We start from the raw sequence: 24,775 nt of genomic DNA on the forward strand, positions 1-24,775 counted from the left end.
AAGGGGGTGTGTCGGGGCACACTAACGATGCCCACCCCTGGGGTCGCCCTATGGCACAGAGGTGCCCATGCCTCTGTTTTCTGCCACAGCTGTACCTCAATTAGCAGCAGCTAAAACGTTGGAGGACAATAGTTTCAGGGCCCCAGTGGGGGCTCAGTTGGCCCCGTGGTGCCCTGGCCATTTTTCCTTTGGCCATATTTGTCTTGTGGGGCCCAGAGGGCACAGAAGTGCCAGTGCCCCCCTTTTGTTCCCTCAGTTGCGCCGCCGCAGTGGGCAACTGCAACGTGTGCCACATTTGTTTTAGAGAGTCCCAGGGGGGACTCCAGAGTGCACAGTGAATGCAAGTGCCTACAGCTTTTTGCACAGCTGCACCGCAATTAGCGGCACCTGCAAAGTTTAGGCCAGCGCAATTGCGTACTTTTGATGTTGCTGCATTAACAGCCAACAGCAAACTAGAAAACCTCTATATTGACCTATATTCATTTACAACTAGGCATTACTGCTCATTTACAATTTACAAAGGATGCAAACATAATACTGAAATCATTCACTTAGATTTGATGTTCAGTTTCTTCATTACTTTTATTTTATATCATTCTTATTTCAATTTTGTTAACATCTTGAGGAGTCTACAAAAGGACACAACATATGTATTCGCCTTTTTCACTGTGTTTGTTATGATAGTTTTGTCAGGATAGTGAGTATGAGAGATTGAGTATGTATGACTGATGGTGTGAAAGATAGAAACAATGCTTTGGGGTTCCGGATAAGAAAAGTATTAACTTTGTATTTTTACATTTATCTGTATATATGTCTTCATGTCACTGTATAAAATATAATCTTGAAAAGATTGTCACTAAAAAATGAGAAAAACAAAAATGAAATAAGAATGATATAAAATAAAAGTAATGAAGAAACTGAACATCAAATCTAAGTGAATGATTTCAGTATTATGTTTGCATCCTTTGTAAATTGTAAATGAGCAGTAATGCCTAGTTGTAAATGAATATAGGTCAATATAGAGGTTTTCTAGTTTGCTGCTGGTTTGCCACTCCCTCCTCTAGACCTGAAAGTATTACTGGGAGTACCCTTGTTACCCAATGCATTAACAGCCAAGCCCTGACATTTTGGACAGAGGCCATTTGAACCCCAGCGAAAGGCCATTTGGCCTGGGGTCAGTTCTAGGTTGGTAGGGCGCGAGGCCCTAATGTGATTGCGTAATGTGATTTATGCTTGTGATACCTATGACATAATGTGTTTGTGTTTAGGATGTTTAGGCCTACTATGTTTATGCTGGTGATACCTAATGCGTAATGTGTTTATGCTAATGAGGTTTGGGCCTAATGTGGTTATGCCTAATATCATGCTACGATAGTTTAGGATGGTGTCTAATGCAAATGTGATAATGCTTAGGTCATTATGGAACCAGTAGGTACTGGTTGTGTTTTGCATTTACTTACCAGTTCTGATGGTTCTGACCGTTGCCCGATTGGCCTGGTCCTGTATATAATCCCCTGTGAATATTGCCTTGTGCCAGCTGGCACAGTGTAAAAGTGTGATTACGTTTCTCATGTGTTTATGATAATACACAGGCTATTTTTTATATAACCTTGTGTGGAGTTTCTTTTGTGGTGTGCTTAGTGTGTTGCTGCTGTATGTGTGTGCTGCACAAACGCTTTACACATTGCCTCTGGGATAAGCCTGACTGCTCATGCCAAGCTACCAAGGGGGCGAGCAGGGGTTATCTTCAGCCTGTGACTACCTTGCCCTGACTAGAGTGGTGGTTTCTGCCTGGCTTTGGCGCAAGTCTTAGCCAACCCGAAATCCCATTTTTAACAGCGTTGATCATGAAAAGCAAGCATAAGCAAAAAATAGATGCATACAAATCCATGTCTTCCAAAAAGAAAAAGTTATGCTTCTGATTTTTTGTAAATTGTTTTTTATTAATTTTTTGCCATACAACAACAACCCGTATCTAACAGTACATGTAACATTCCTCGTCATGCAACGATCATCACGTTCTAGAGTTACTTGGGGCAGTGGTCTCTCTCGTATCCACTGTCAGGAGTATCAGTTCCATGTCAATTATCTCGATAACACAACATGCTCTCACCCCGCCCTTCCCCCACCCTTCCCACCCTCTGCCACTGTTGTGTTCCTCTACTAACCGTCTAATCAGCCTAGACAACTAAGTCCTACAACAGAGCATATCATAGTATCATTAATATGGGACATCCAGACTTCCAATCAATCCTGAATTCTAATTGCACCACATGGCTGCACGAGGGGAACGCCTTCCACACTTACATTTCAGGGCGATCCTATCTGTTCAGTCATGCCCGACCGTGTCCGTATCCGCCTCAGGAGCTTGCAGCGATATAACCGATGCCTCCCATACCCTTACTGAGTCCAACACCTTGTCATTATTAGTGTGCTTTGCCTGTTGAAGCCGAACTGTACTCTCACTTACCGCCCATTTAGTTAATTCTGCTTTCCATCTTTTGAAACTAGGTCCCCCCTTGACTTTCCGTGCGCCGTAATATCCTGCTTGGCCAACAACAACCCCAAATCCAAACACGTACTCGTTACCTTCATTTGGGGGGGAGCGGGAACTAATGCAACAGACAAGTCCCCATATCAGCATCAATTTGCCGCTCCGTGACTTCACAGAGCAGGTCCACCACCTCCTCCCAATATGTACCCAGGTGCGGGCAGCTCCACATCATGTGGCTGAACTCCGCCCCTTCCAATGTGCACCGGGGACACTGAGCAGTATCTACTTTAAAATACTTTTTTAATCCTTGCTGGAGTAAGATATGCCCTGTGCAATACATAAAAGTGAACTAGCTGAAATCTAGCGTTTCTGGGACTCTTCCAGGCTCTCTTGATTATTTGGGCCCAAGTTTTCCCTGGGATCGCCTTACATAAGTCCGCCTCCCATTCCCTCCCATTCCCTCATAGGTTCTATGCCCTCTCCCACCATACGCCTGTATAAACAAGTAACTGCTTTAAAGGTCCCCGCTGCCATCACTATGTATTGACATGCCATGGGTGTTCGTGGCTCCGATAGTCCCTCCCTCCAATGTCACTGTATCGCTGAAACCGAGGCAGAATGCAATAAGTAATCCCCACGTTTAGATCATATCTTTCCTGCAAGGTCTGTCAGGGCAAAATCAATCCATTTTCATACAAATCCCCGAACACTTGCACTCCCAGTGCCTCCCACTCAGCCAACGCGGACCAATCCCCTCCATGTGGTAGCGCTGTGCACATACCCAATGGTATCTCCGGTACACATGGACGGGTAATTCCAGCTCTACGCTGGCTCCGATTCCAGCACAACCTCAGCATCCATTCCTCATTAGTGAGTAACTCGAGACGCAACCGCTGCTGGAGCACTATAAAGGACAATACATGCCGCAATATCCACTTCCCCTCCGGGGTGTCAGGACCTCTGTACTCTAATGCCACCGCTTGGGTAAGCCATTGCAGTTGGGTCGCCAAATGATAGTAGTCAAAGTCTGGCACCGCCAATTCCCCCTCCGCCCTAGGGTGCATCATTGTGTCCAGAACTACCCGCCGTCTCCCCGTTCCCCATAGAAAACCCCCAATCAATGAGTGCAATTGTCAGAATGTAGACCCCGGCAACCAGGTTTGAACTGTCCAAAAATAGTACAACAGCCGGGGGAGCTCCACCATCTTTAACAAGGCCACTCGACCAGCCACTGAAAGCGGTAGTGTGCTCCAAAATGCTAAGTTACCTTTGAGCCCTCACAATGCCCTGCCTATGTTCCCCTCCACTAGATCGGCAGCTGAATGATAGATGTTGGTTCCGAGGTAGGACAAACAACAAGATTCCCATCTAATTCTACCTATCTGAGCGGGACCACCCTCCGACGGGGCCACCGGAAACAAGCAAGTCTTCGCCCAGTTTACCCCAAATGCACGAAGTAAAGTCGTGGCGCCACTTAAAGCTTCCTCCGTGTCTGCCAGAAACATAAGTAAGTCGTCGGCGTATAGTGATATATACTGTTCCACTCCTCAGCAGGCAAGCCCCGGATAGTGTTGCCCCAATCGTGCATGAGCTGCCAACGGTTCGATAGCCAGTGCAAATAACAATGGAGAGAGCGGGCACCCCTGTCATGTCCCTCGTCCTACTGGACAAGTGGCTAAAATCATGGCCCCCGTCTGGGCTGACACCGAACTGTAAAGGATTTCCGTCCATCCCACCAACTCCTCCTCAAGGCCAAACTTCCGCATGACATGGAAGAGGTATGGCCTCCAAGCTTTCAAAAGCTTTATCAATGTCCACCGACAGAACGGCCGCAGACTGAAGCTCCCCACCTTCCTCACCGAGTATATGAATCAAACGGCGAACATTGGTAGCTGTGTTCCGGGTTGATGTAAGCATAGATAAAGGGCGATAAGACGTCTTATCAACTGCATCCTTCCCAGGCTTCAGTAGTGGAACAATGATCGCCTCACGCATAGAGGCCGGTAATATTCCCACCTCATTCGCCTCCACGAACACTGCCAAGAACTTAGGAGCAAATAAATCAATATATGCCGAATAAAAATCTATAGGCAGTCCATCCGTACCAGGCGTTTTGTCACGTGCCAGGTGTTTAATCGCACCCCTAATTTCCTCCAATGTAATCTCCTGTCCAAGTAAATCAGCCTGCTCTTTTCCTAATTGCGGCAGCTCGATGTCCCCCAGGAACTCAGCCATGTCGTCCCCCGTAACCCTTAGTTTGCTATGATATAATTCGCTATAATAATCGAAGAACAACCCGTTAATCCCCGCCTGAGTGTATACCAGGGCCCCCATCTGGGAGGTCAGATTCAATATAGGCGTGCCTCTGGGGGCCGGATTAGCCAGCCAGGCCAGTAGCGAACTGGCTTTATCTTGCTCCGCTTGTGCCCGCGCCAGGTATTTCTTATGATCAAAACAACGCAGCCTCTCTAGCTGTGCTGCCACCGCCTCCCTGGCCTCCGAGACTTCCTCCTGCGCCTCTGGGTTCTCGGGGCGAGCCCTCTTGGCTATTCGCAGACGTTGCTCTGCTAGCTCTACGTCGCTCAATGGTGTCTTCCTAACTCTCACCATTTTGGTGATACATATCTCCCACACTACCACTTTAAAAGCATCCCATTCCATTGCTGTTGTCGACGCTGTACCCTCATTCTCGAGGAAATATTGTGTGACTCCAGTCCCTACCTCGTTGCGGACAACCGGGTCGTCCAATGCCTCGGGTCTTAACCTCCAAACCGGAATTGCTGGTCTCTCCTGTGCCCATTTGATTCGTGGCAATAGAGGGTTAATGTCTGCGATGGTTCTTGTCAGATATTCACTATGACCCACGTTTGCGTGTCCGTCCAGGGTGCACAATATCGCATCCAGCCGCAAATGTAAGTCGTGTTGCGCAGAAAAGAAAGAATAGTCCCGTTCCCCCGGATGCTGCGCACGTCAAAAAATCAATTCACCCCCATCTATCCTGCCAATCTCCTCTAATTTTGGAAAGCTTAATGATGGGCGCTTCTGGCAATGGTGGGTGAGATCTATCCAGACCGATGTCCGCTATTGACTTAAAGTCGCCCGCCAGTATCACTGATCCAGTCAAGAATGGAGCCTACCTCCCAGATAGGTGGGTAAAAAAGGCCGCCTGATCCACATTGGGGGCATACACACTGCACAAAGTCACATCCTTCCCGTTCAGGCGCCCTGCCACCACCACAAACCTTCCCTCTCGATCCACCAAGTGTCACGTCGGCTGAAAGTGGACCCCCGCCCTTACCCATATCAATGCCCCCCGTGCAAAAGCTGAGTACGTTGTATAAAAAAGGTGCCCTCTCCACCAACGCTGCAGCGCCGATCCTTCCGACTGATTACTATGTGTTTCCTGCAGGAATGCAATCGGAGCTCCCCTACGCCCCAAATAGGCGTGTACCCTATGACGTCTCAACATTGTGTGTAACCCTCGCACATTCCATGTAATACATTTCACTTCAGGTAACGTCCCCATATTGCAGTTGTAATCTCACGTAGGGCAGCCCATTCCCCTCGAACACACCCGTGGCCCCCGATTTCCCTACAACCCCCCTTCCCCCCAACCTCCTCACCCAAAAACGCCCAAACCCCCTTCCCCTAACCAGGCGCTAACATTCTAGTTCCCGTCCAAACCTAGAACCCAACCTACCCCCCTCCAGTATCTACTGAGGGTAAACAACTCAAATAGCATGGGTAGCGGCCAAGGACCTAGTAGTTCTGAGTTATTATCGCCCCTCCGCCCCATGCCCTACCCACGATGAGCATGCAGCCCAGAGTCCACCAGGTCCCGTTCTGGTGCGATAGCCGTAACATTTCCCAACAAACTTCCTCAGTTCCCGCTACCTGCCAAAACCTTTGTGAAGAAAAAGTCAACACCATTCTATTGACGTGAAAGGTACTAGCAGCTTACAGTCCCGTTCACTTTCCACCAGTTTGCGGCATCTTCGTTTTAGGCATCTACAAGGTCGTCTGCTGTTCCAGGTGTAACATTTGGCATATCTGTACTTCCAGTTTGTGTCCCATCTGAGTCCGTACCTTCGGAGCCCTTCTTAGATTCAGTGTCCACCACCGACTGAGATAGTTTGTCTTGGGAGATCACTGAAACCGCTTTCAACGCTGCCGACCGCTCTGTCTCTGTTTGTATCTCTGTGGGTCCTCTCCTGCCAGGTTGGCGTCGTTGATTGCACTGCGATCGACGAGGACACGGTTCCTCTCCAGGTTGCCTCAAGCCACGCCCCTCCTCTCCCGCACCTGTGCGGTAATTCTCCAGCCATGCCCACGCCTCTTCCGGCGTGTCGTTAAAATGTGTTTTACCGTCCATTACTATTTGCAGGTGCGCCGGGAACATCAGCGAATCCTGCAGTCCCTCGTCCCGCAGCGCCTTCTTTACTGCCAAGAAAGAGGCTCGCCGTCGTTGCGCTTCGAAAGTTTAGTCTGGGAAAAGTGTCACAGTGCCATTGTCCACCTTATAGGGGCCCAGTGACTGGGCGTTCCGCAACAACAGATGCCTATCTTTATAATGCAGCAGTCGTGCCACCACCGGTCTAGGGGGTCTTCCCGGGACAAGAGGTCGCGCCGGCACCCTATGTGCTCTCTCCAAGGTATAGAATGGTGACAGACCTTCCGGTGCAACTTCAGTTCGCAGCCAGTGTTCCAGGTACTCCACCATGTTAGCCCCCTCCACTCCCTCCGGCAGCCCCATCACCCTTACGTTGTTCCTGTGGTTTCTACCTTCGGCATCCTCAGCCCTCTTTTCCAGCGTCTGTAGCCGATTGGTAACATCCCCCATCCGGGCTTCTGACTTCCGTTGCGCCGGCTCCATGGAATCCAACGCTGTTTCTGACTGCTTCACCCTGTCTGCCAGCTTAGCATGGTCTGCTCGAAAAAGGCCCAGTCCCTTTGCCACTTGCGCAATATCCTGTTGGAGGGCAACTCTTGTATCTGTGATGGCCTGCAGGATCTGATCCACCTGCTGTTGCATCAAGGTCCCAGGGGTGCTTCCGCTATCTCGCGCTTCACATGGTCCGCTACTGCATCGTCAGTGTCCAGGGATGTGCCTCCCTGTTTACCCTGTGGTTTTCCCATACTTAGTCAGGTTCCCTGCTTCCCGCTCCAGACCCATGCCACAATACAACAAGGGTATTCGCAACCCCTGGTCCGATCAAGTCTACTAGAGGGGCCCCTCCTATGTTCGGCGACTTCTAGGCCTCTTTTCTTCACCTAAGGATAATCTTGCTCTGGGGTCTGCACTCTTCCCAGACGTGCCACAGTGCCGCCTGTATTTAAATTGCCCAATCCGATCTCCAATGTTTACAATTCCCTGCTGCTAGCCGCGCTCTTCACCTCCCAGATATTAACGGTGCACAGAGAGGATAATCAGTCACAATCCCGGGCCCCACCAGTACCCTCGGCCCCCTTGTGATCCTTGTCCCGCTTCCTAGTGTCAATAGTGGCGGAGTGGATGATCCCCTCTTCTCAGCCCGAGTGCGCAAGCTATCGGGTGCGCCACGCCAGTCCTCCTTGACGTGGTCCTTGCTCCCCTGCGTGATGTCCTCCTACCAGTGGCTGCCCAAGATGTTGGACAGGCCCTCACTACAAACCACCCAGTTGTGAGGACGATTTGGGCACAGAGGTCACCAGGCTTCAATCTAACACCCCCTACTGGGTCCCGCTCCTCATTTGGACTTCCGCCGCGCTATTGCCCAACCCTCAGTCAGATGGATCTGCAATGCGCTCAGGCTCTCCCTGCTGTCGTTACTCAGCTGCTCCAGTCATGTGCTGGCAGTTCATGGAGAACTGTACACTATTGTTCAAAAGGGTTTAAACAGTCGCCATTTTAACTTCCAACAAGAGGACACTCCTGTGGTGGGTGGATGACCATGCTTTTAAAATAAATTGCGAACTATTTTCCCAGACGATTTATTGCGCACTTCGCACAACGCAATCTGCTCACTGTGTGCCTGCGCCTTGTCCGTGATCTTCTAGGCACAGTCAGCTGTTAGCTCCACGAAAGTCTGCAGGCTGCCCCCCCCCCTCTGCACACGTCTGGGCTCCCAAATGTCACCCCCCTCGGTGCTCCAGCCTACCAGCGTCTCAGCCCTCTCAATCCGCCTCACCAGGAGGTCCCGCTGCCCCCGCAGTAATCTATGCTGTAGAAGCTGATGCCAGCTCCCCGGCCGCCTCCTCTCCGTGCTCCACCAGTCTCCACTCCTTCAGGCTTCACCGCAAGCGCAGGTTCCTTGCGGGTCACTGGGTCCGCCGTCCCTGCTCCGCTCTGTCCTCCCCTTATACTCCAGCAGCAATCCGGATGCGTCCCACAGCCGATTGCTCCACTTTCCCACACTCCGACCTCGGGTCTCCTTCAGCCTCACTGTCGCCTCAGGTCCACTGTTAGCAGCGCCATCTTGGGGACGTCCAGCGTGACCTCCATAATTCACTCGCCCTCCAGCCGTCTCCGATCTGACTCGCTCCACAAACACTGCCATCCTCGGCTCCCGGACCCAGTTAGCGCAGGCCTCAGTTGCTGGCTGAACCCTTGTGCCTCGTAAAGCAGCAGAAACACCGGGGTAAGGACCGAGCTCTCGGCTCACACGTCCATCTCCCTCGGCCCGTTAGCCACGCCCCCCAAACGTTTTGCTTCTGATGTGGGTTTTCTATTTCCCATGAAGGTAGATTTCTAGCCATAGGACAAACATGTGAAGGCTGTGGAAAAGAAAACCAATTCATAATGGTCTGGCAAGCGAAATAGAAACCAAATGCGAGAAGAGGAAATGGACGCCAGAAAGTTACAGAAGTATTCTCACCATGCCCACAAGGCCAAAAGGTAACATAAGTTACGTAGTAAAAACCAAGTACAGTGGATCAGTCATGCCATAACCTTAATTATAGACAGTGGTATGTTGATTAATATCATGACAGTAGAAACGTTCAACAGCCTATCTACTGTGCCATGCTTTACTCCATTAAACACAAAGGTATAAACTGGGAAGCTTCTAAACCGTTACAGAGTCAGGGTTTATTTTATAACAACCATGCGACATAAAACAATATCAGTGCAAGCAGCAATCCATGTCCTTCAGGGAATTTCATCTAGTGCATGCCTACTTTGCTTTGCCACTGCTGCTGACATGGGACTGATATCTCTCAACTACAACATGCATGCGCAGTCCAAAATTGTGAGTCAGTTCCCTTCATTGTTTCATGGCTGAGGAAGACTCAAAAAGATAAAAAGTGAAACTTTATATTGATGAGGACATTTGCCCTGTTGCCCAACAGCACTGCAGAGTCTCTTTCACTTACAGAAAGTGATTGAGAATGAACTAGAAACACTGTTGGAGCATGACATAATTGAACGTGCCACCGGTCCTACACCGTGGGTTTCTCCGATAGTTGAGCTGCCAAAAATGGACAGTGGAGGTGGAGTGTGCATTTGTGTTGATATGCCCCAGGCCATCAAAGCAATCGCGAAGGGAAAGAAATCCTGGCCCCCACATAACAGACATGATCATGCAGCTGAATGGAGCCAAAGTCTTCTCCCATCCTGACTTGAACAAAGGTTACCATCAGCTCGCGCTGGATGTGAACTGTAGGTATATTACTACTTTTTTGGCTCATAATGGCTTATCCAGATGCAAGAGACTGAGTTTTGGAGTATTTTCAGTTGTAGAGATATTTCAGGATGTTGTTCGCCAAGTAATCCAACCTGTTACACAGGCTTTCAATTACAGTAATGACATATTCGTATTTGGGACAACACAAAATGACCATGACAAAGCTTTTAAACAAGTATGCCATTTACTTGCCGATGTGGGTCTCACTATTAATGCACCAAAGTTTGAGTGTCACAAAACCATACTTACATTCTTTCACATATTCTTTGATGGGAGAATGACTCCTGAATTAGATATGGTGCAAGCACTGTCAACTACTTGCCTCCCAGAAGATATAGCCATGCTGCAATCCTTCTTAGGCATCGCTAGTGTTTGCTCAAGGTACATTCATGACTTTGCTACAGTAAGTGCCCCATTGAGAGACTTAACAAAGCAAATTGTCCAATTTCATTGGTCTATTGAATGTGATCAAAGTTTGAAATAAATAAAACATGCGATTGTGAATGCAACTGAAATGGCCTATTTTGACCCCAAGTTACATACTCAGATCACAGTAGATGTGAGCCCAGTGGGGCTAAGGGTAATCCTTGCTCAACACAATGGACATTCGAATGCCCAGAGACACATTGTGGCCTATGCTAGTAGACGCCTGTCGGAAACCGACCGTGCCTATTCTCAGCCGGAGAAGAAGAGTCTGGCTGTAGTGTAGGCTTGCAAACATTTTCTTGTGTTTTTATGTAGGAAATGTTTCACTATCATCATAGACCACCAGGCATTACACGGATCTTTGAAAATCTGAAAGCCTAGATTCCCCCTCATATTAAGAGATGGGGGTTGCGACTGCAATAGTATTACTATGGGATTGTACACCACCCGGGAAAAGACTAAAACCCTATTGTTGTAAATTGGCAGCTATTAGGTTAGCATTCGCTGAAGCTACGCGAGTTTTCAGTTGACCGGTTTTCAGAGGCCATTTCATATTCACGGCCTCCATTTTGAGTATCTACACTACCTCGTGGTCACCATGCTCTTTGTCCTACCTCCTCGCAAGTCGACAGCATGGTCTGCCCAGCAACAGGCTATATTTAGCTTATGGTCAAGGTTCGCGCACGTGCAATCAACCCACATCTGTTACTAATCGATCACTGTTGAAAGATGTTTCCCCAACTGGTCAAGTTGTTGAACTCCTCCCACATGTTGGATGTGTTCCAAAAATGTCCTTATATGTACATGAAATCGTCTTATGTGTGTGCCGCCTACTTTTCAAACCCTTGTATGGGTATAAAAGGACCATGTGCCTTCTGTTTGGTGTGATACTTCTTGCATTACCGAAGGGTGCTGTTTGAATGTACCACCACCCCATGGGGTCTTAATAAACCTATCTTTTGTATTCCAGTTTCCGTGCCAACTTCTATTCTAAGGTATTGTGAGTTATTTGCAGTATATGTAGGTTCATTAAAACTCGATACCACAGATTGGCGCCCGAATATGGCCTCATCAGCGACTCGGATGCCCGAAGGACTGGTCGAGACGAAAGATTGGAAACTCGCCCTGGACGTGATCGCTGCCAGAAGAGACCCGAGTCTTGGCATCTATGGCGTTTTCCCTTTCTTTCTGATCTGGCCTTCCAGGCGGCGCCGGTCCTCGACTGAGATCTTGATCATTGGGTTGCCGTGCAGTGACCGTTTGGTTGATTCGGGTACTTGGGAGTTGGAATCTGGACGGTTGGGATGATCGGTAAGCTTCTGATTGGTAAGGTAGTCTACTGACACTTACTGTGGCTTTTTGAATTTGTATGCGTTAGCTAACATTTGGATCTATGCTTTGTATCATATGTGGAGTACACCTCACATAGGCAGGTAATATGGAGATATTTCTCTGATCTTATATTTGTTTGAACGGCACAACATATGTGAAATACTTTAAGTGCTACTTTACGTATATTATTGCATATTTTGCAATAGTTTTTTCGACATGCCTGTTCTCAGCACATTTTGAAAGATTTGTTGTTTTTGTAGTGGTACCAGTTTACGATTAAATGAATCACAGCCTGCTCCCCCAGAGGGGACACCTAATAGGGAAATGTATGTTAAATTTGGACTTCCTCCCATAATGTATAGTACATTATGGCATTGTTACACCAGAAAGGATCCTGAGTTACGCTTGCCAATGCATGGGTCATTTGAGTTCGAAAGGTTCAGTATGTGGAGCAGTGTTTGTTTCAGCGCAGGTCTAGACAGGATATGTTTGATTGTGTGCGTATGTGGGAGAAAGCGGTGCGTGAGCGGATGAAGCGTGAGCAGGCCTTGGCTGACAAAGAGCAACGGAAGGCTGCCCATGTCAAAGCTTTACAGCTACAGGATAAGGAAATATAGGTGCAAAAAGAGAGGGAGGAAAGGGAATGTAATTTACAGATCAATGGCCAATTCCCTGTTCGTCGTCCTCTTTATCCTGTCCTTAATATTCTACCCGATGATTTTTCATTATTAGATCGTTCTCCACCGCCATATGCAATGCCTACGGCCCCGGATGCGGACGACGACGAATTCTCTGACGATCGGCACAAATGGCGGGGTACTCGTTCCATGCTCCCTGCCCCTCGTGCTTCCAATTTACGATCTCTCGCTCGTAAAATTAGTCTTAATACTGCTTCTACTCTTGATGTTTTAGCGGGTATGAAGGGGTGGTCGGACAAGAGCGGTTATATTTTTTGGAACATTTGGCTACAGAAATTGTCGAACAATTTGGGAAATATTCACCTGAGTTAGAACCTAAAGATGTAGCAGATGATTATCAGAGATTGCGTAATGCTGTTTTTGTTCTCACAGAGACAGATGATTTTCTTCACGGTCTGATCAAAGTACGAGACTCCGCAACACGACTGCGGGAGGAGAAAAGGGCAGCGGATCCGGCTGCGCTTCAGTCGCCAATCGTTGAAAAGGAAGCCGCTATCTTCGGATCAGATAAGGATCACGTAATTCATGCAAAACCTATGCGGGAAGCCGCTCCTTTGTATGTCCCTCCTAAAGGTCAAGGTACAGATGATGATAAACTGTCTGGCGATGCAAAGGGTTATTTTATTTATAATTGGGTCTACACCCCTTGGAATAGAGCGGAAGTTATGGCCCTTAAAAATGCATTGCCTGATCAACGGAAAAACCCAGCGGCTTTCTATGAAGAAGTAGAGGGGGCTATTAGTTCCTGTGGTATGACGCTAGCTGATATCAATCTATTTTTTGGATTGATATTACCCCCTGATATGTGGAGAACAATTCGTAAAACTAATGATCGGCAACATTTGGGGGCAGAATGGAATGATTTAGAACGAGAAGATAGAGAAAGGGAGCCCGCATGTAAACCGTGCACATTAATTTTAGATCTTCCAGTAGCTATTTTGAATAAATTAAAATTGCTCATCCCGCCTAAAAAGATTGATTGGACTATGTTAGTCTTGTGTAAACAAAAGGCAGACGAGTCAGTGTCAGATTTCATTACGCGCTTCGAGGAAGCTTTTCATGACTTTAGTGGTCAATCGTTAACGGATGATATGGGTAGGCATCTGTTTGTCGACAAATATGTTGCGAACCTCTTACCAGAAATTGCTAAATGGTTGAAAGCTAGTGAAAGTTCGTGGACCACTTCAACTCCTGCTTCTCTTTTGATTATGGCTCAATAATATGAAAGACAGGAGTTGGAGGCTAAAGAAAGTGACGTGAAAAAGACTAAAGATTTGAAAACAAAAGTTATGTTGGCTCAGGTTTATACCCCGTCTGTTAGAGGAAATGATAGAGGTAGGCGTGGGTCTTATGGCCCGCCTTATTCTCGTCCTGGTCTATCTGCAGATCAATGTGCGTACTGCAAACAGTTTGGGCATTGGATTTCAGATTGTCCAGTGTTGCGTGCCCAGCAAAATCAACGTGGCCGAGGCCAACCTAGACCCAGAAACGGATATTCAGGCCCTAGAGGGTGTACAAATGATCGTGCTAGGTTTGAATCCAGTGGGCGTAGACAGGATGGGTACAGTACTTTTGATAGATGAAATCAGTACCAAATATCTGATTGCGGGTCTCCTGAATTTCAAGGTGCTGCTTACGCATAGGATTGCCTAGGATGGGGTATGGAATCGGTTGAAGTTCCAGTAGATCAGAGGGGTCCATATATTACAGCACATGTTTTGGGTTCTACTGATCAGTTTCTGGTCGATACAGGATCTACGTGTAGCGCCTTGTCTAAACAATTGGTTCCGAGGGCTCCCCTGTCTGGCACAACGATTACATCGATAGGGTTCGATAGAACACCTTCCCTTAGCCCATTGTCACAACCACTTCCATTCCACATTGATAAGTTCACTGCTCCCTGTCCATTTTTGTTGTCTCCGAATACACCAGATAATATTGTGGTCCTTGATATGTTAAAACACTTCAGAGCTACGATACGCTGCTCTCCCGAAGGGGTGCACGTTATTTTGAATGAGAATTAACCTGTGGTTGAGAGATCGTGTCTTGTTAAGGAAGATGCTGCATTAGCTTCCCTCCCAAGTGTTTTGTGGGCCACTTCTGATGCTAATGTAGGGCAGATGGTTATTCCTCCTGTCCATATTAGCGTCAAGGAGGGTGCTTTGTTGCCCCGGGTGCCGCAATATAAGATTTCACGAGAAGGAGAAGAAGCACTGACCCACATTATTAGGGATTTGATTGAGGTTGGTGTTGTGGAAGAAGTCCCCTATAATGTCTGCAATAGCCCTATTCTTCCTATTTTGAAAATAGACACTGATGCTAGGATTTATCGTTTCATCATTGATCTGAGGGAGGTGAATAAAATTGTGGTGCCCCAATATCCAGTGGTTTCTGATATAACTACTTTGCTTACTTTGGTCCCTCCCACAGCTACTACGTTTTCCATTATTGACTTTAAGAACGCTTTCTTTTCGATCCCTATTCACCCTGATAGCCGATATTTATTCGGTGTCACCTTGAATAATAGATCGTACAGATTTTGTAGAGTTCCTCAAGGCTATACGGAAAGCCCAAGTATTTATAGCCAGGCATTGAAGAGGCAGCTTGATTCTTTAGAGTTACCGCCAGGAGTGTCTCTCATTCAATATGTCGATGACATATTGTTGGCAGCCGATACCCCTGAACAATGTGAGAAGGGTACTTTATCTTTGCTCTCTTTTCTTGCCATGCATCACCATAAAGTGTCACGAAAGAAATTACAATATTGTAGACCGAAGGTGACCTACTTAGGTCATCTTCTGTCTAAGGAGGGGCGTGCACTGACACCAGATCGTATTCAAGCAATCTTAGACTGTGATGTATTTCCTATGGGAACTGTATCAATATTCCTGCTTCTGACCCTTGCCCGGTTAATAAATCAATAGTGGCCATACAACGGCACAGAAACCCGCTTTCTGATTAGGTCATAGCGCATGCTACCACATTAAAACTTGGATGCTAAGCATCTTCTGGCACTTCAATGTAATTTCCATTGAAATGAATGGGCACTCCATGACAAGTTACCCTTGTCATTAGCATCCAAGTGGTTAAGCAAGCACTATTCCTCCAGCCCCCATAGAAAGCATACCGAGTTCTCAAAACAAATCAAACCTCCAGCAACCTGGGAAATCCCCCGCAGCTATTGTTTTGATTTAGCCAAGAACTCCAGTAAAGAATGTATGTATCTATTTTATCCATTTTAAAGTATCATATGGCTAAGAAACCATATCAATGCTTTTACAGTATTATTTTATAATTCTGCTTTTACTGTATGCACTGTACTTAACCTTAAGTATTGCAATAACAGTGATTCATTTCTCTTGTACGAGAAAAGAGACTGATCAATAAATAACACCTTTTTATTGAACACGCCCGTCTCTTCCTTTTCTCTACAATCTGGTGAAACTAAGAATGCACGTACTGACTGAGTAAAATAAGTTGTCTTTTGTTTTCACACGACTCTAGAGATATACTCTTGATTAGGGGAGAGCAAAGTTGTCATGTTCTATGGTTGTCGGAAACTAAATCCCTTCTTGTCTATCCAGGGAGGTTAAACTCCTCCTTGCCTATTCGAGAAAGTTTCTAGTGAACTCTGAGCTAGCTGGCACACACATAAACTTTAAGTCTAATATCGTCAGTAGAAGACCTAGTTAACCACAGTCCTACGTCTATACTATTGAAGATATTATTCCAATGCGCAGAGCCTATTGGGATAATAGGAACTACACTACATGGCGCCCAACTGTTTGGATAGGCGATAAATCTAACGTAAGACATTAGAGTAACTCAGTCGTGCTTTTTCACTCAGACCCCTTTTTTCCCATAATACTCCAAAGACGTCTGGAGTGGGTGAAAGGTTAAATCCGCCAAACTTAGTAGGAGGAGACTCCTATGTATGGTTCTTGGTTTATTCAACGTTGAAGGATACACTGTTCCAAAATATTGTGCATCTAATCTTTGTTTCCATAGAAACCTGATCTGCAAATAAACAAAATAACCTTCCTGTCAGTAAAATGTCAGACAGTGAAGTAGAAAGGGAGACAGTTAGAGTAGCAGCTCAACTCCTAGCAGATGACAATAGTCTCCTACAGCAAGACCCGGAGGCAATACTCATCCCGGTCAACATAAGGAAAACTATAACTTTAAAACTTATAGAAAATGGGCTGACACCAAGAGGTGGTACAGTAATATTCGTAATTGAGGCACACGAATGTCGGCAGACAGAGGTATTCTATTCATGGATAAACTTTCCAGCAGCAAATGCTGTAACAAAGGACTTCCACTATTACAAAATAGAGGAACCTCCGAATGAGTATACTCCTTTCGAGGAGGTGGAAATACCACTCAAATATCAAGAGCACCTGCTCTTGTTTAATGGCGCCCTAAAACACAATAATCACATCACCAGGCTCGGTCCACTAGGTAGACCAGGAGCAACGTGGCCGGTCCTAGCCGGATACACACCACATCCAGACATTGAAGAAATGCCTGCACCAGACCTTTTAGCACAGCTAAAACAACTAATTAAAATACATAGACAATTAGTCCAATATGTAATGCGGACTTCAACAGTCCAACCAGCTATTAAAATTCCACAGCTGACCCTTCACCAGGGGAACACAAATAAAATTACACCACAGAACATACAGTCCTGTCTAGGTAAAGTACCCGCAAAACGGGAACAAATTCCATTCTGGTTAGCACAAAAAATCACTCAAATAGAGGCGGTATTTCCGGATACCACCCCTGTTGAGAAACACAGGATTCTGACTATCTGTCTTCCAATGGGAATCGCACCACATGTGGAGGACTGTGACACTTGGGGTACAGTCTTTGCTTCCATTTACACAAAAACACATGGTGTTCCATCCATGTCAGTAATACCAGATGTGCTAAAACAAATTCAAGATGAATACGGTCCAGAACCGGCCCTAACTCTGGGTATGAAATTACTAAAAGACTTCAAACAAGTCTCGGCAATATTACTAGCCAATATAAAAGGAGAAGCAGCAAATGTGGCGATCCGCCAGAGGTTGAAAGAGACAAATATAGCAGACCAACCATTTGAAATTGCCAGAATCATAGAAAAATCCTATGAAGAACTAGGAAGAGATAGTCTGACCCTTGCCCGGTTAATAAATCAATAGTGGCCATACAACGGCACAGAAACCCGCTTTCTGATTAGGTCATAGCGCATGCTACCACATTAAAACTTGGATGCTAAGCATCTTCTGGCACTTCAATGTAATTTCCATTGAAATGAATGGGCACTCCATGACGAGTTACCCTTGTCATTAGCATCCAAGTGGTTAAGCAAGCACTATTCCTCCAGCCCCCATAGAAAGCATACCGAGTTCTCAAAACAAATCAAACCTCCAGCAACCTGGGAAATCCCCCGCAGCTATTGTTTTGATTTAGCCAAGAACTCCAGTAAAGAATGCATGTATCTATTTTATCCATTTTAAAGTATCATATGGCTAAGAAACCATATCAATGCTTTTACAGTATTATTTTATAATTCTGCTTTTACTGTATGCACTGTACTTAACCTTAAGTATTGCAATAATAGCGATTCATTTCTCTTGTACGAGAAAAGAGACTGATCAATAAATAACACCTTTTTATTGAACACGCCCGTCTCTTCCTTTTCTCTACAATCTGATGAAACTAAGAATGCACGTACTGACTGAGTAAAATAAGTTGTCTTTTGTTTTCACACGACTCTAGAGATATACTCTTGATTAGGGGAGAGCAAAGTTGTCATGTTCTATGGTTGTCGGAAACTAAATCCCTTCTTGTCTATCCAGGGAGGTTAAACTCCTCCTTGCCTATTCGAGAAAGTTTCTAGTGAACTCTGAGCTAGCTGGCACACACATAAACTTTAAGTCTAATATCGTCAGTAGAAGACCTAGTTAACCACAGTCCTACGTCTATACTATTGAAGATATTATTCCAATGCGCAGAGCCTATTGGGATAATAGGAACTACACTACAAGACACACCAGTGCCTTCTACTCAGAAAGATGTTTGTGCCTTCATTGGGTTGACTTCATTTTGTAGACAATGGATATTAGGATTTTCACATATTGTAAAACCCTTGCTAGCACTGTTGTCAAAAGACACTCCGATTCCCCTTTCATGGACAGATGAATGTCAGAATGCTTTTTATCAGTTAAGACAAGCTCTTTGTTCTGCACCAGTGTTAGGTACACCAGATTATACGAAGACCTTTACACTTTATGTACATGAGAAAGATGGGTGCGCATTGTCAGTTTTAGTACAGACACACAGAGATAAACAGCGTCCCTTTGCATATTTATCAGCAGTACTTGATCCTGTAGCACGAGGGTTACCTGGGTGTTTTCAATCAGTTGCAGCAACAGCTGTATCTATACGGCAAAGTGAAGGAATAGTTTTGTCGCACAAATTGTTGGTGCTAGTGCCCCATGCGGTAGATGCTTTGTTGAATCAAACGAGAACACAGCATTTAACTAGTGCGCGTCTGACAGGATATGAATTAACGTTGCTGGTGCCTCCTATTACCTTGAAGAGGTGCGCGACCTTAAATCCAGCTACTTTACTGCCATTTCCTACATCTGAGTCTCAGTCAAAAGAATCACACGATTGTATTTTTCTTACTGAGAAACAAACAAAGGGTCGCATTGATTTGCAAGATACGCCCCTTCCAGATGTTGAGGGAGAACTGTGGGTTGATGGATCATGTTTGAAACTGCCAGATGGTACGACTTCCGCAGCTTATGCGATCACGACACTTAAGACAGTGGTAGAGACAGCTCGCATACCACAAAGGTCAGCTCAGGCAGCTGAACTAACAGCGCTGACAAGAGCATTCGAGCTTAGCGCTGGTTTGTGTGTAAATATTTATACAGATAGTCGCTATGCCTTCAGAGTGGTGCACGATTTCGGTTTGCTCTGGAAGGAGAGAGGGTTTTTAACATCACATGGGATACAAATAATGCACGGGGAATCGGTGCACAACCTTTTAACTGCATTGACGTATCCAAAGAAGATAGCGATTGTGAAATGCAGTGCACACAAAAAAGGTGACTGATAAAATAGGGCAAGGTAATGCTTTTGCTGACCAAACAGCTCGTGAAACTGCGAGGCAACAAAATGTTGCCCCCATGTACGTAGTAAAATCTCAAGCTGAACGATGGCATGATGCTAGAGAGGAAGTGTTAGACATACAGAAATCTGCTTCAGAAGTAGAACTCGAGCAGTGGTCTAAAGAAGGAGTTCTGGATGATGAAGGTTGTTGGCGCAGCAAGGATATGGAGAGATGGAAATTGCCTGCAGCCTATTTACAACCGATGGTTCTAATGGCACATGGACTGGCACATGTTGGAGCTCTCGTAATTGCTAAATTGCTTGCACGAGTTTGGGAGCATCCTGAGATTGCCAGTACAGCTAAGAGAGTAGTACAGTCCTGCTTGATATGCTTGCAGTATAATCCTGGAAAAGGGACACCCACCCCTGCAGGAGGTTTCGCTCCAATGACCGCACCATTTGAAGTATTACAAATGGATTACATCCAACTTGAGCGCTGTAACAATTTGAAGTACGTCCTAGTACTGGTATGTGCTTTCAGTAAATGGATAGAAACCTACCCTAAGAAAGATAATACAGCATTGACTACAGCTAAGGTGTCACTGAAGGAGTACTTCCCGAGGTATGGGGACTATAAATTTTTGTGGAGCGATAATGGACCTCATTTTGTGGGGAAAATTGTGGAGTATGTTCTGAAGGGATTAGGAATAAAACAAAAATTTCATGCTGTATTTCATCCGCAGTCAGCAGGATAGGTGGAACGATACAATGCTACTCTGAAGCTTAAGCTAGCGACGATTGTGGCCTCCACGTCCATGAAATGGCCGGATGCTCTGCCTCTGGCGTTATTGTCTATAAGATCGATATCTCATTTACGATATGGTCTTACACCTTATGAGGTGGTGTTTGGGAGGCCTATAAATATTTGGGGAGTTCCTAAACCACGCTCCATATACGATGTACCCTGTATATTGATGAATGACTATCTGGCACGCTTAACAGATAATTTGCGTTGTATTCATCATCAGGTTCGAGAAGCCCTTCGAGACAGAACTACGGGTGAGGCTCATGATCTTCGACCTGGCGACCACGTGATGATCCGGTCATTTGAAAGGTCGAGCAGTCTAGAACCGAGGTGGCGTGGACCGGAACAGGTCCTCCTGGCAACAAGAACAGCAGTGCGAGTGACCAACCGGAAAAGGTGGATACATACCACCCACTGCCGCCGTGTTTCCCCGACTTGGTGAACCCTCCTGTGTTGACCGACTACCGAGACATCTTGGACACGGAGAGGAGTCCAGCCATCACGCCCAACGAATCTGAGGAAGTCTTCCCGGACCACACTACTCCTGGATCATCGAGATACCATCTGAGACCAAGAAAAGAATCTGCTGCAAAGAAGACTGGTTGAGCTACCGCCCGGGGTTAGTGAAACAGAATGCCGAAAAGGCAAGGGGGGGGAAATCAGCCTCGTTTAGTGTAGTGACACCCGTCTTGACCCTCGGTGAAGAAATCAATGGCTGCCCCTTGGGCTCAGCGCTCATTTGCTAAGTTCTTGCAGGAAAAGTTTGTTCATGCTGCCATCAAAATGAAAAACAAGAAGATAATTTGTGTTTTAGGGTTTGCTGTTACTATGATGGTTATGCAGAAAGAGTTGCCCCAGCACGGGAATATTTGTTTGCCACTACTCCTGTTCCACTTGAGCATTTTCATTTTACTTTTCCATACCATGAGCAAAAGCATAGACAGACTTATTTAAATAACACTTTCATTCAGATGCTACATTATACGCACAATACACGAACACTACAAACTGATGGGTATGCGGAATGTTACCAGGTCATCAGAAGAAAGGAGGAACGCCTCTTATTCCTCTCCCTTTTTCTCAAAATGGTTCTTGCTATGCTTGGTATGCACTTTTGTTCACTTTAAGATGGCCCTCAAAAGGTGGGCTTCTCTTTCGCCTCAACAAAGTTTGTCATCAGGATGAAGATGGATACCCACAAGCGGAAGGGACTAAATTGGAGTGGGAAGAATATCAACCGGACAATGTATCCTCATCGCATATCTTTACTAATACAAGAACAATAAATATGGCTGATTTATTTGTGATTTCTGTTATTAAAGCTAAAGCAGACTTATGTATTAAAAATGAAGGAACAATTCCAGTTGGGGAAAGTGAATGCACTACTGTTCTAGCACTTGACGGGAAGAATAATATTACATTTGTGACTTCGCATAATACATGCTTTATTTGTGGGAATAGAGGCTATCACCAACTTCCAATGGGATGGTCAGAGATATGTTATGTATCGTTTATACTGCCCCCTGTGTTTATAGCACCCGAAATGTATCATAAGAACTGTATTATTCCATGAATTAGTTGTAAATAGAGGTAAGAGAACTATAAACGTAGATAATGTAGACCAGACAGACACATCACTACAACAGTATGTTGATATTAATTTGGGCATTTTTCCTTTTGCGGGTGCTGCTTTGAATAGTAGGAAAGTGAGACGGTTAACACGCATTGTAGAAGCTGTTGCTAATCAAACTGCTATGGCATTAGGAAACATTACAGAAGAGCTTCAAATTACTTTAATTGTAGCGCTCCAGAATCGGATGGTTCTAGATGTTATATTAGCTGATCGAGGAGGTAAATGTCACATTATCGGAAGTAGTTGTTGCGTGTTTGTACCCGATATTTCGCCTTCAGTATATGGTGCAATCTCTAAATTACATAAGATCGCTGCTGAAATCCATCCTGGGAATGGTACATGAACATTTTCGGGTTGGATCTGGACACTACTCACCACGTGGGGTTGGAAACTATTGACAATCCTATGTGCAATAATTGCTATATTCTTTACTCTTTGTTTATACTTACAATGTGGTCCCACACTATGTTCCGTTTGTATCACTGCCTGTATTCCGTCCAAGAGAAGTACTACTGAAATAAAAGCCCAACAAATGATGAACCAAGAAATAGCTAAAATAATGCTCATTGATATTAATGATGTATATCAGGACTATTCGAGGTACGGAGGTAGCTTCAGCTAAATGCTAAAAGGATTGTCTGTTGTAAATTGGCAGCTATTAGGTTAGCATTCGCTGAAGCTACACGAGTTTTCATTGTTAAGTTGACCGGTTTTCAGAGGCCATTTCATATTCACGGCCTCCATTTTGAATATCTACACTACCTCGTGGTCACCATGCTCTTTGTCCTACCTCCTCGCTAGTTGACCGCATTGTCTGCCCAGCAACAGGCTATATTTAGCTTATGGTCAAGGTTCGCGCACGTGCAATCAACCCACATCTGTTACTAATCGATCACTGTTGAAAGATGTTTCCCCAACTGGTCAAGTTGTTGAACTCCTCCCACATGTTGGATGTGTTCCAAAAATGTCCTTATATGTACATGAAATCGTCTTATGTGTGTGCCGCCCACTTTTCAAACCATTGTATGGCTATAAAAGTACAATGTGACTTCTGTTTGGTGTGATACTTCTTGCATTACCGAAGGGTGCTGTTTGAATGTACCACCACCCCATGGGGTCTTAATAAACCTATCTTTTGTATTCCAGTTTCCGTGCCAACTTCTATTCTAAGGTATCGTGAGTTATTTGCAGTATATGTAGGTTCGTTAAAACTTGATACCGCACCATAGATTACTTCTCACGAGTTCCACTACATTGCCACAGTTCTATATCCAAAGCGGCTGAAGAGTATCTCAACCTTATTGTGAGGCTCAGCACACCAGCATCTCTATCCATTGAACAGATTATTGCTGCTACCAATGAAGAAAATGACATACTCATCCTCAAAGACCTCATTACTGCAATAATGGAGGAAAAGTATTAGCTGATGTTGAATTTCAAAAATTAAAAAAATGTACATGGTGAGCTATCCGTAACTCGAGAGGGTATCAAATTAAAAGGCTCGAGAATCATCATATCTGAGAGCCTGAAACAGCAAGTCATTGAGGTAGCCCATTAAAAAGACATTGTGACAATGAAGCTGCCAAAAGAGCCCTAGGAGACCGAGTGTGGTTCCCCCGCTACCTTTGTAACTGTTTATCCCCCGAGGTGACACAGCATCAATTGACAATGTCTGACCTTCCTGGCCATGCCTGGGAGAGAGTTCAGTCAATTTCTTTTGGTCTCTAGGGAATGGACATCATCTCATGGTAGTCATTGATAAATACTATTTTCTTTGGTGGAAGACTTATCGTCGACAAGCCATTAGAAAGTAATCGAGCGGCTTTGTGACATCTTTGCAGCGCGGGGCATCCCTGCTATTCTCGAATATGATAATCGCCCGCATTTCCATAGCAAAGAATTTAAGGAGTTTCTTGTTTGGCTCAGTGTCAAGCATCAAAAGAGTACACCTCTCTGGCCCCAAGCCAATGTTGTTTTTGAAAGATTTATGGGCACCTTCATGAGGGTAATTCAGAGAGCATCAATGGAGGAAATCAATCAAAACCAAGCCATGTGCCAAGCCCTTTGGGCCTGTCGATCATCTCTCACTGCACAACTGGTGAGAGTCCCGCCACCTTGGTATTTGGGAGATCCATTGGAATCAAACTTCCACAATCGAATTTGGACCGATCAATGAATGCCAATAAGGTTCATGTCACAGACACTTTTCAAACATGCAAAATTTAAACATATGCCGATCAGTGTCCATTCGCCCAGTGAACAGTCTTCGATAATGGGAACTGGGTATTAGTCAAACAGAAAGGGAAGGCGGAAAACAGACACACCCTTTGCTTTCAATCCTTTGAGGGTTGTGAGGGCAAAGGACACATGGTGACACCTACCTCAATGGCCGTCAGCTCCTAAGATCACGAGCGAGGCGACCCTGCCTGAATGACCAGATCACACATTTGAGCTTATGTCATCAGTGTATAACCAAGGTGCATTTCAACTACCTCATAGCACGCAATCTGGCAGACTAGTGAGAGTGCCTCAGTGACTCATTGAGGAAATATGATATAATGTTGTATGTACTTTTTATTTATCAAAGGAGGAGATGTAGTGCCTTTGATATTATGAGCG

The sequence above is a fragment of the Lissotriton helveticus genome, chromosome 10 (assembly GCF_964261635.1).
Source record: "Lissotriton helveticus chromosome 10, aLisHel1.1, whole genome shotgun sequence".
Taxonomy (NCBI): Eukaryota; Metazoa; Chordata; class Amphibia; order Caudata; family Salamandridae; genus Lissotriton; species Lissotriton helveticus.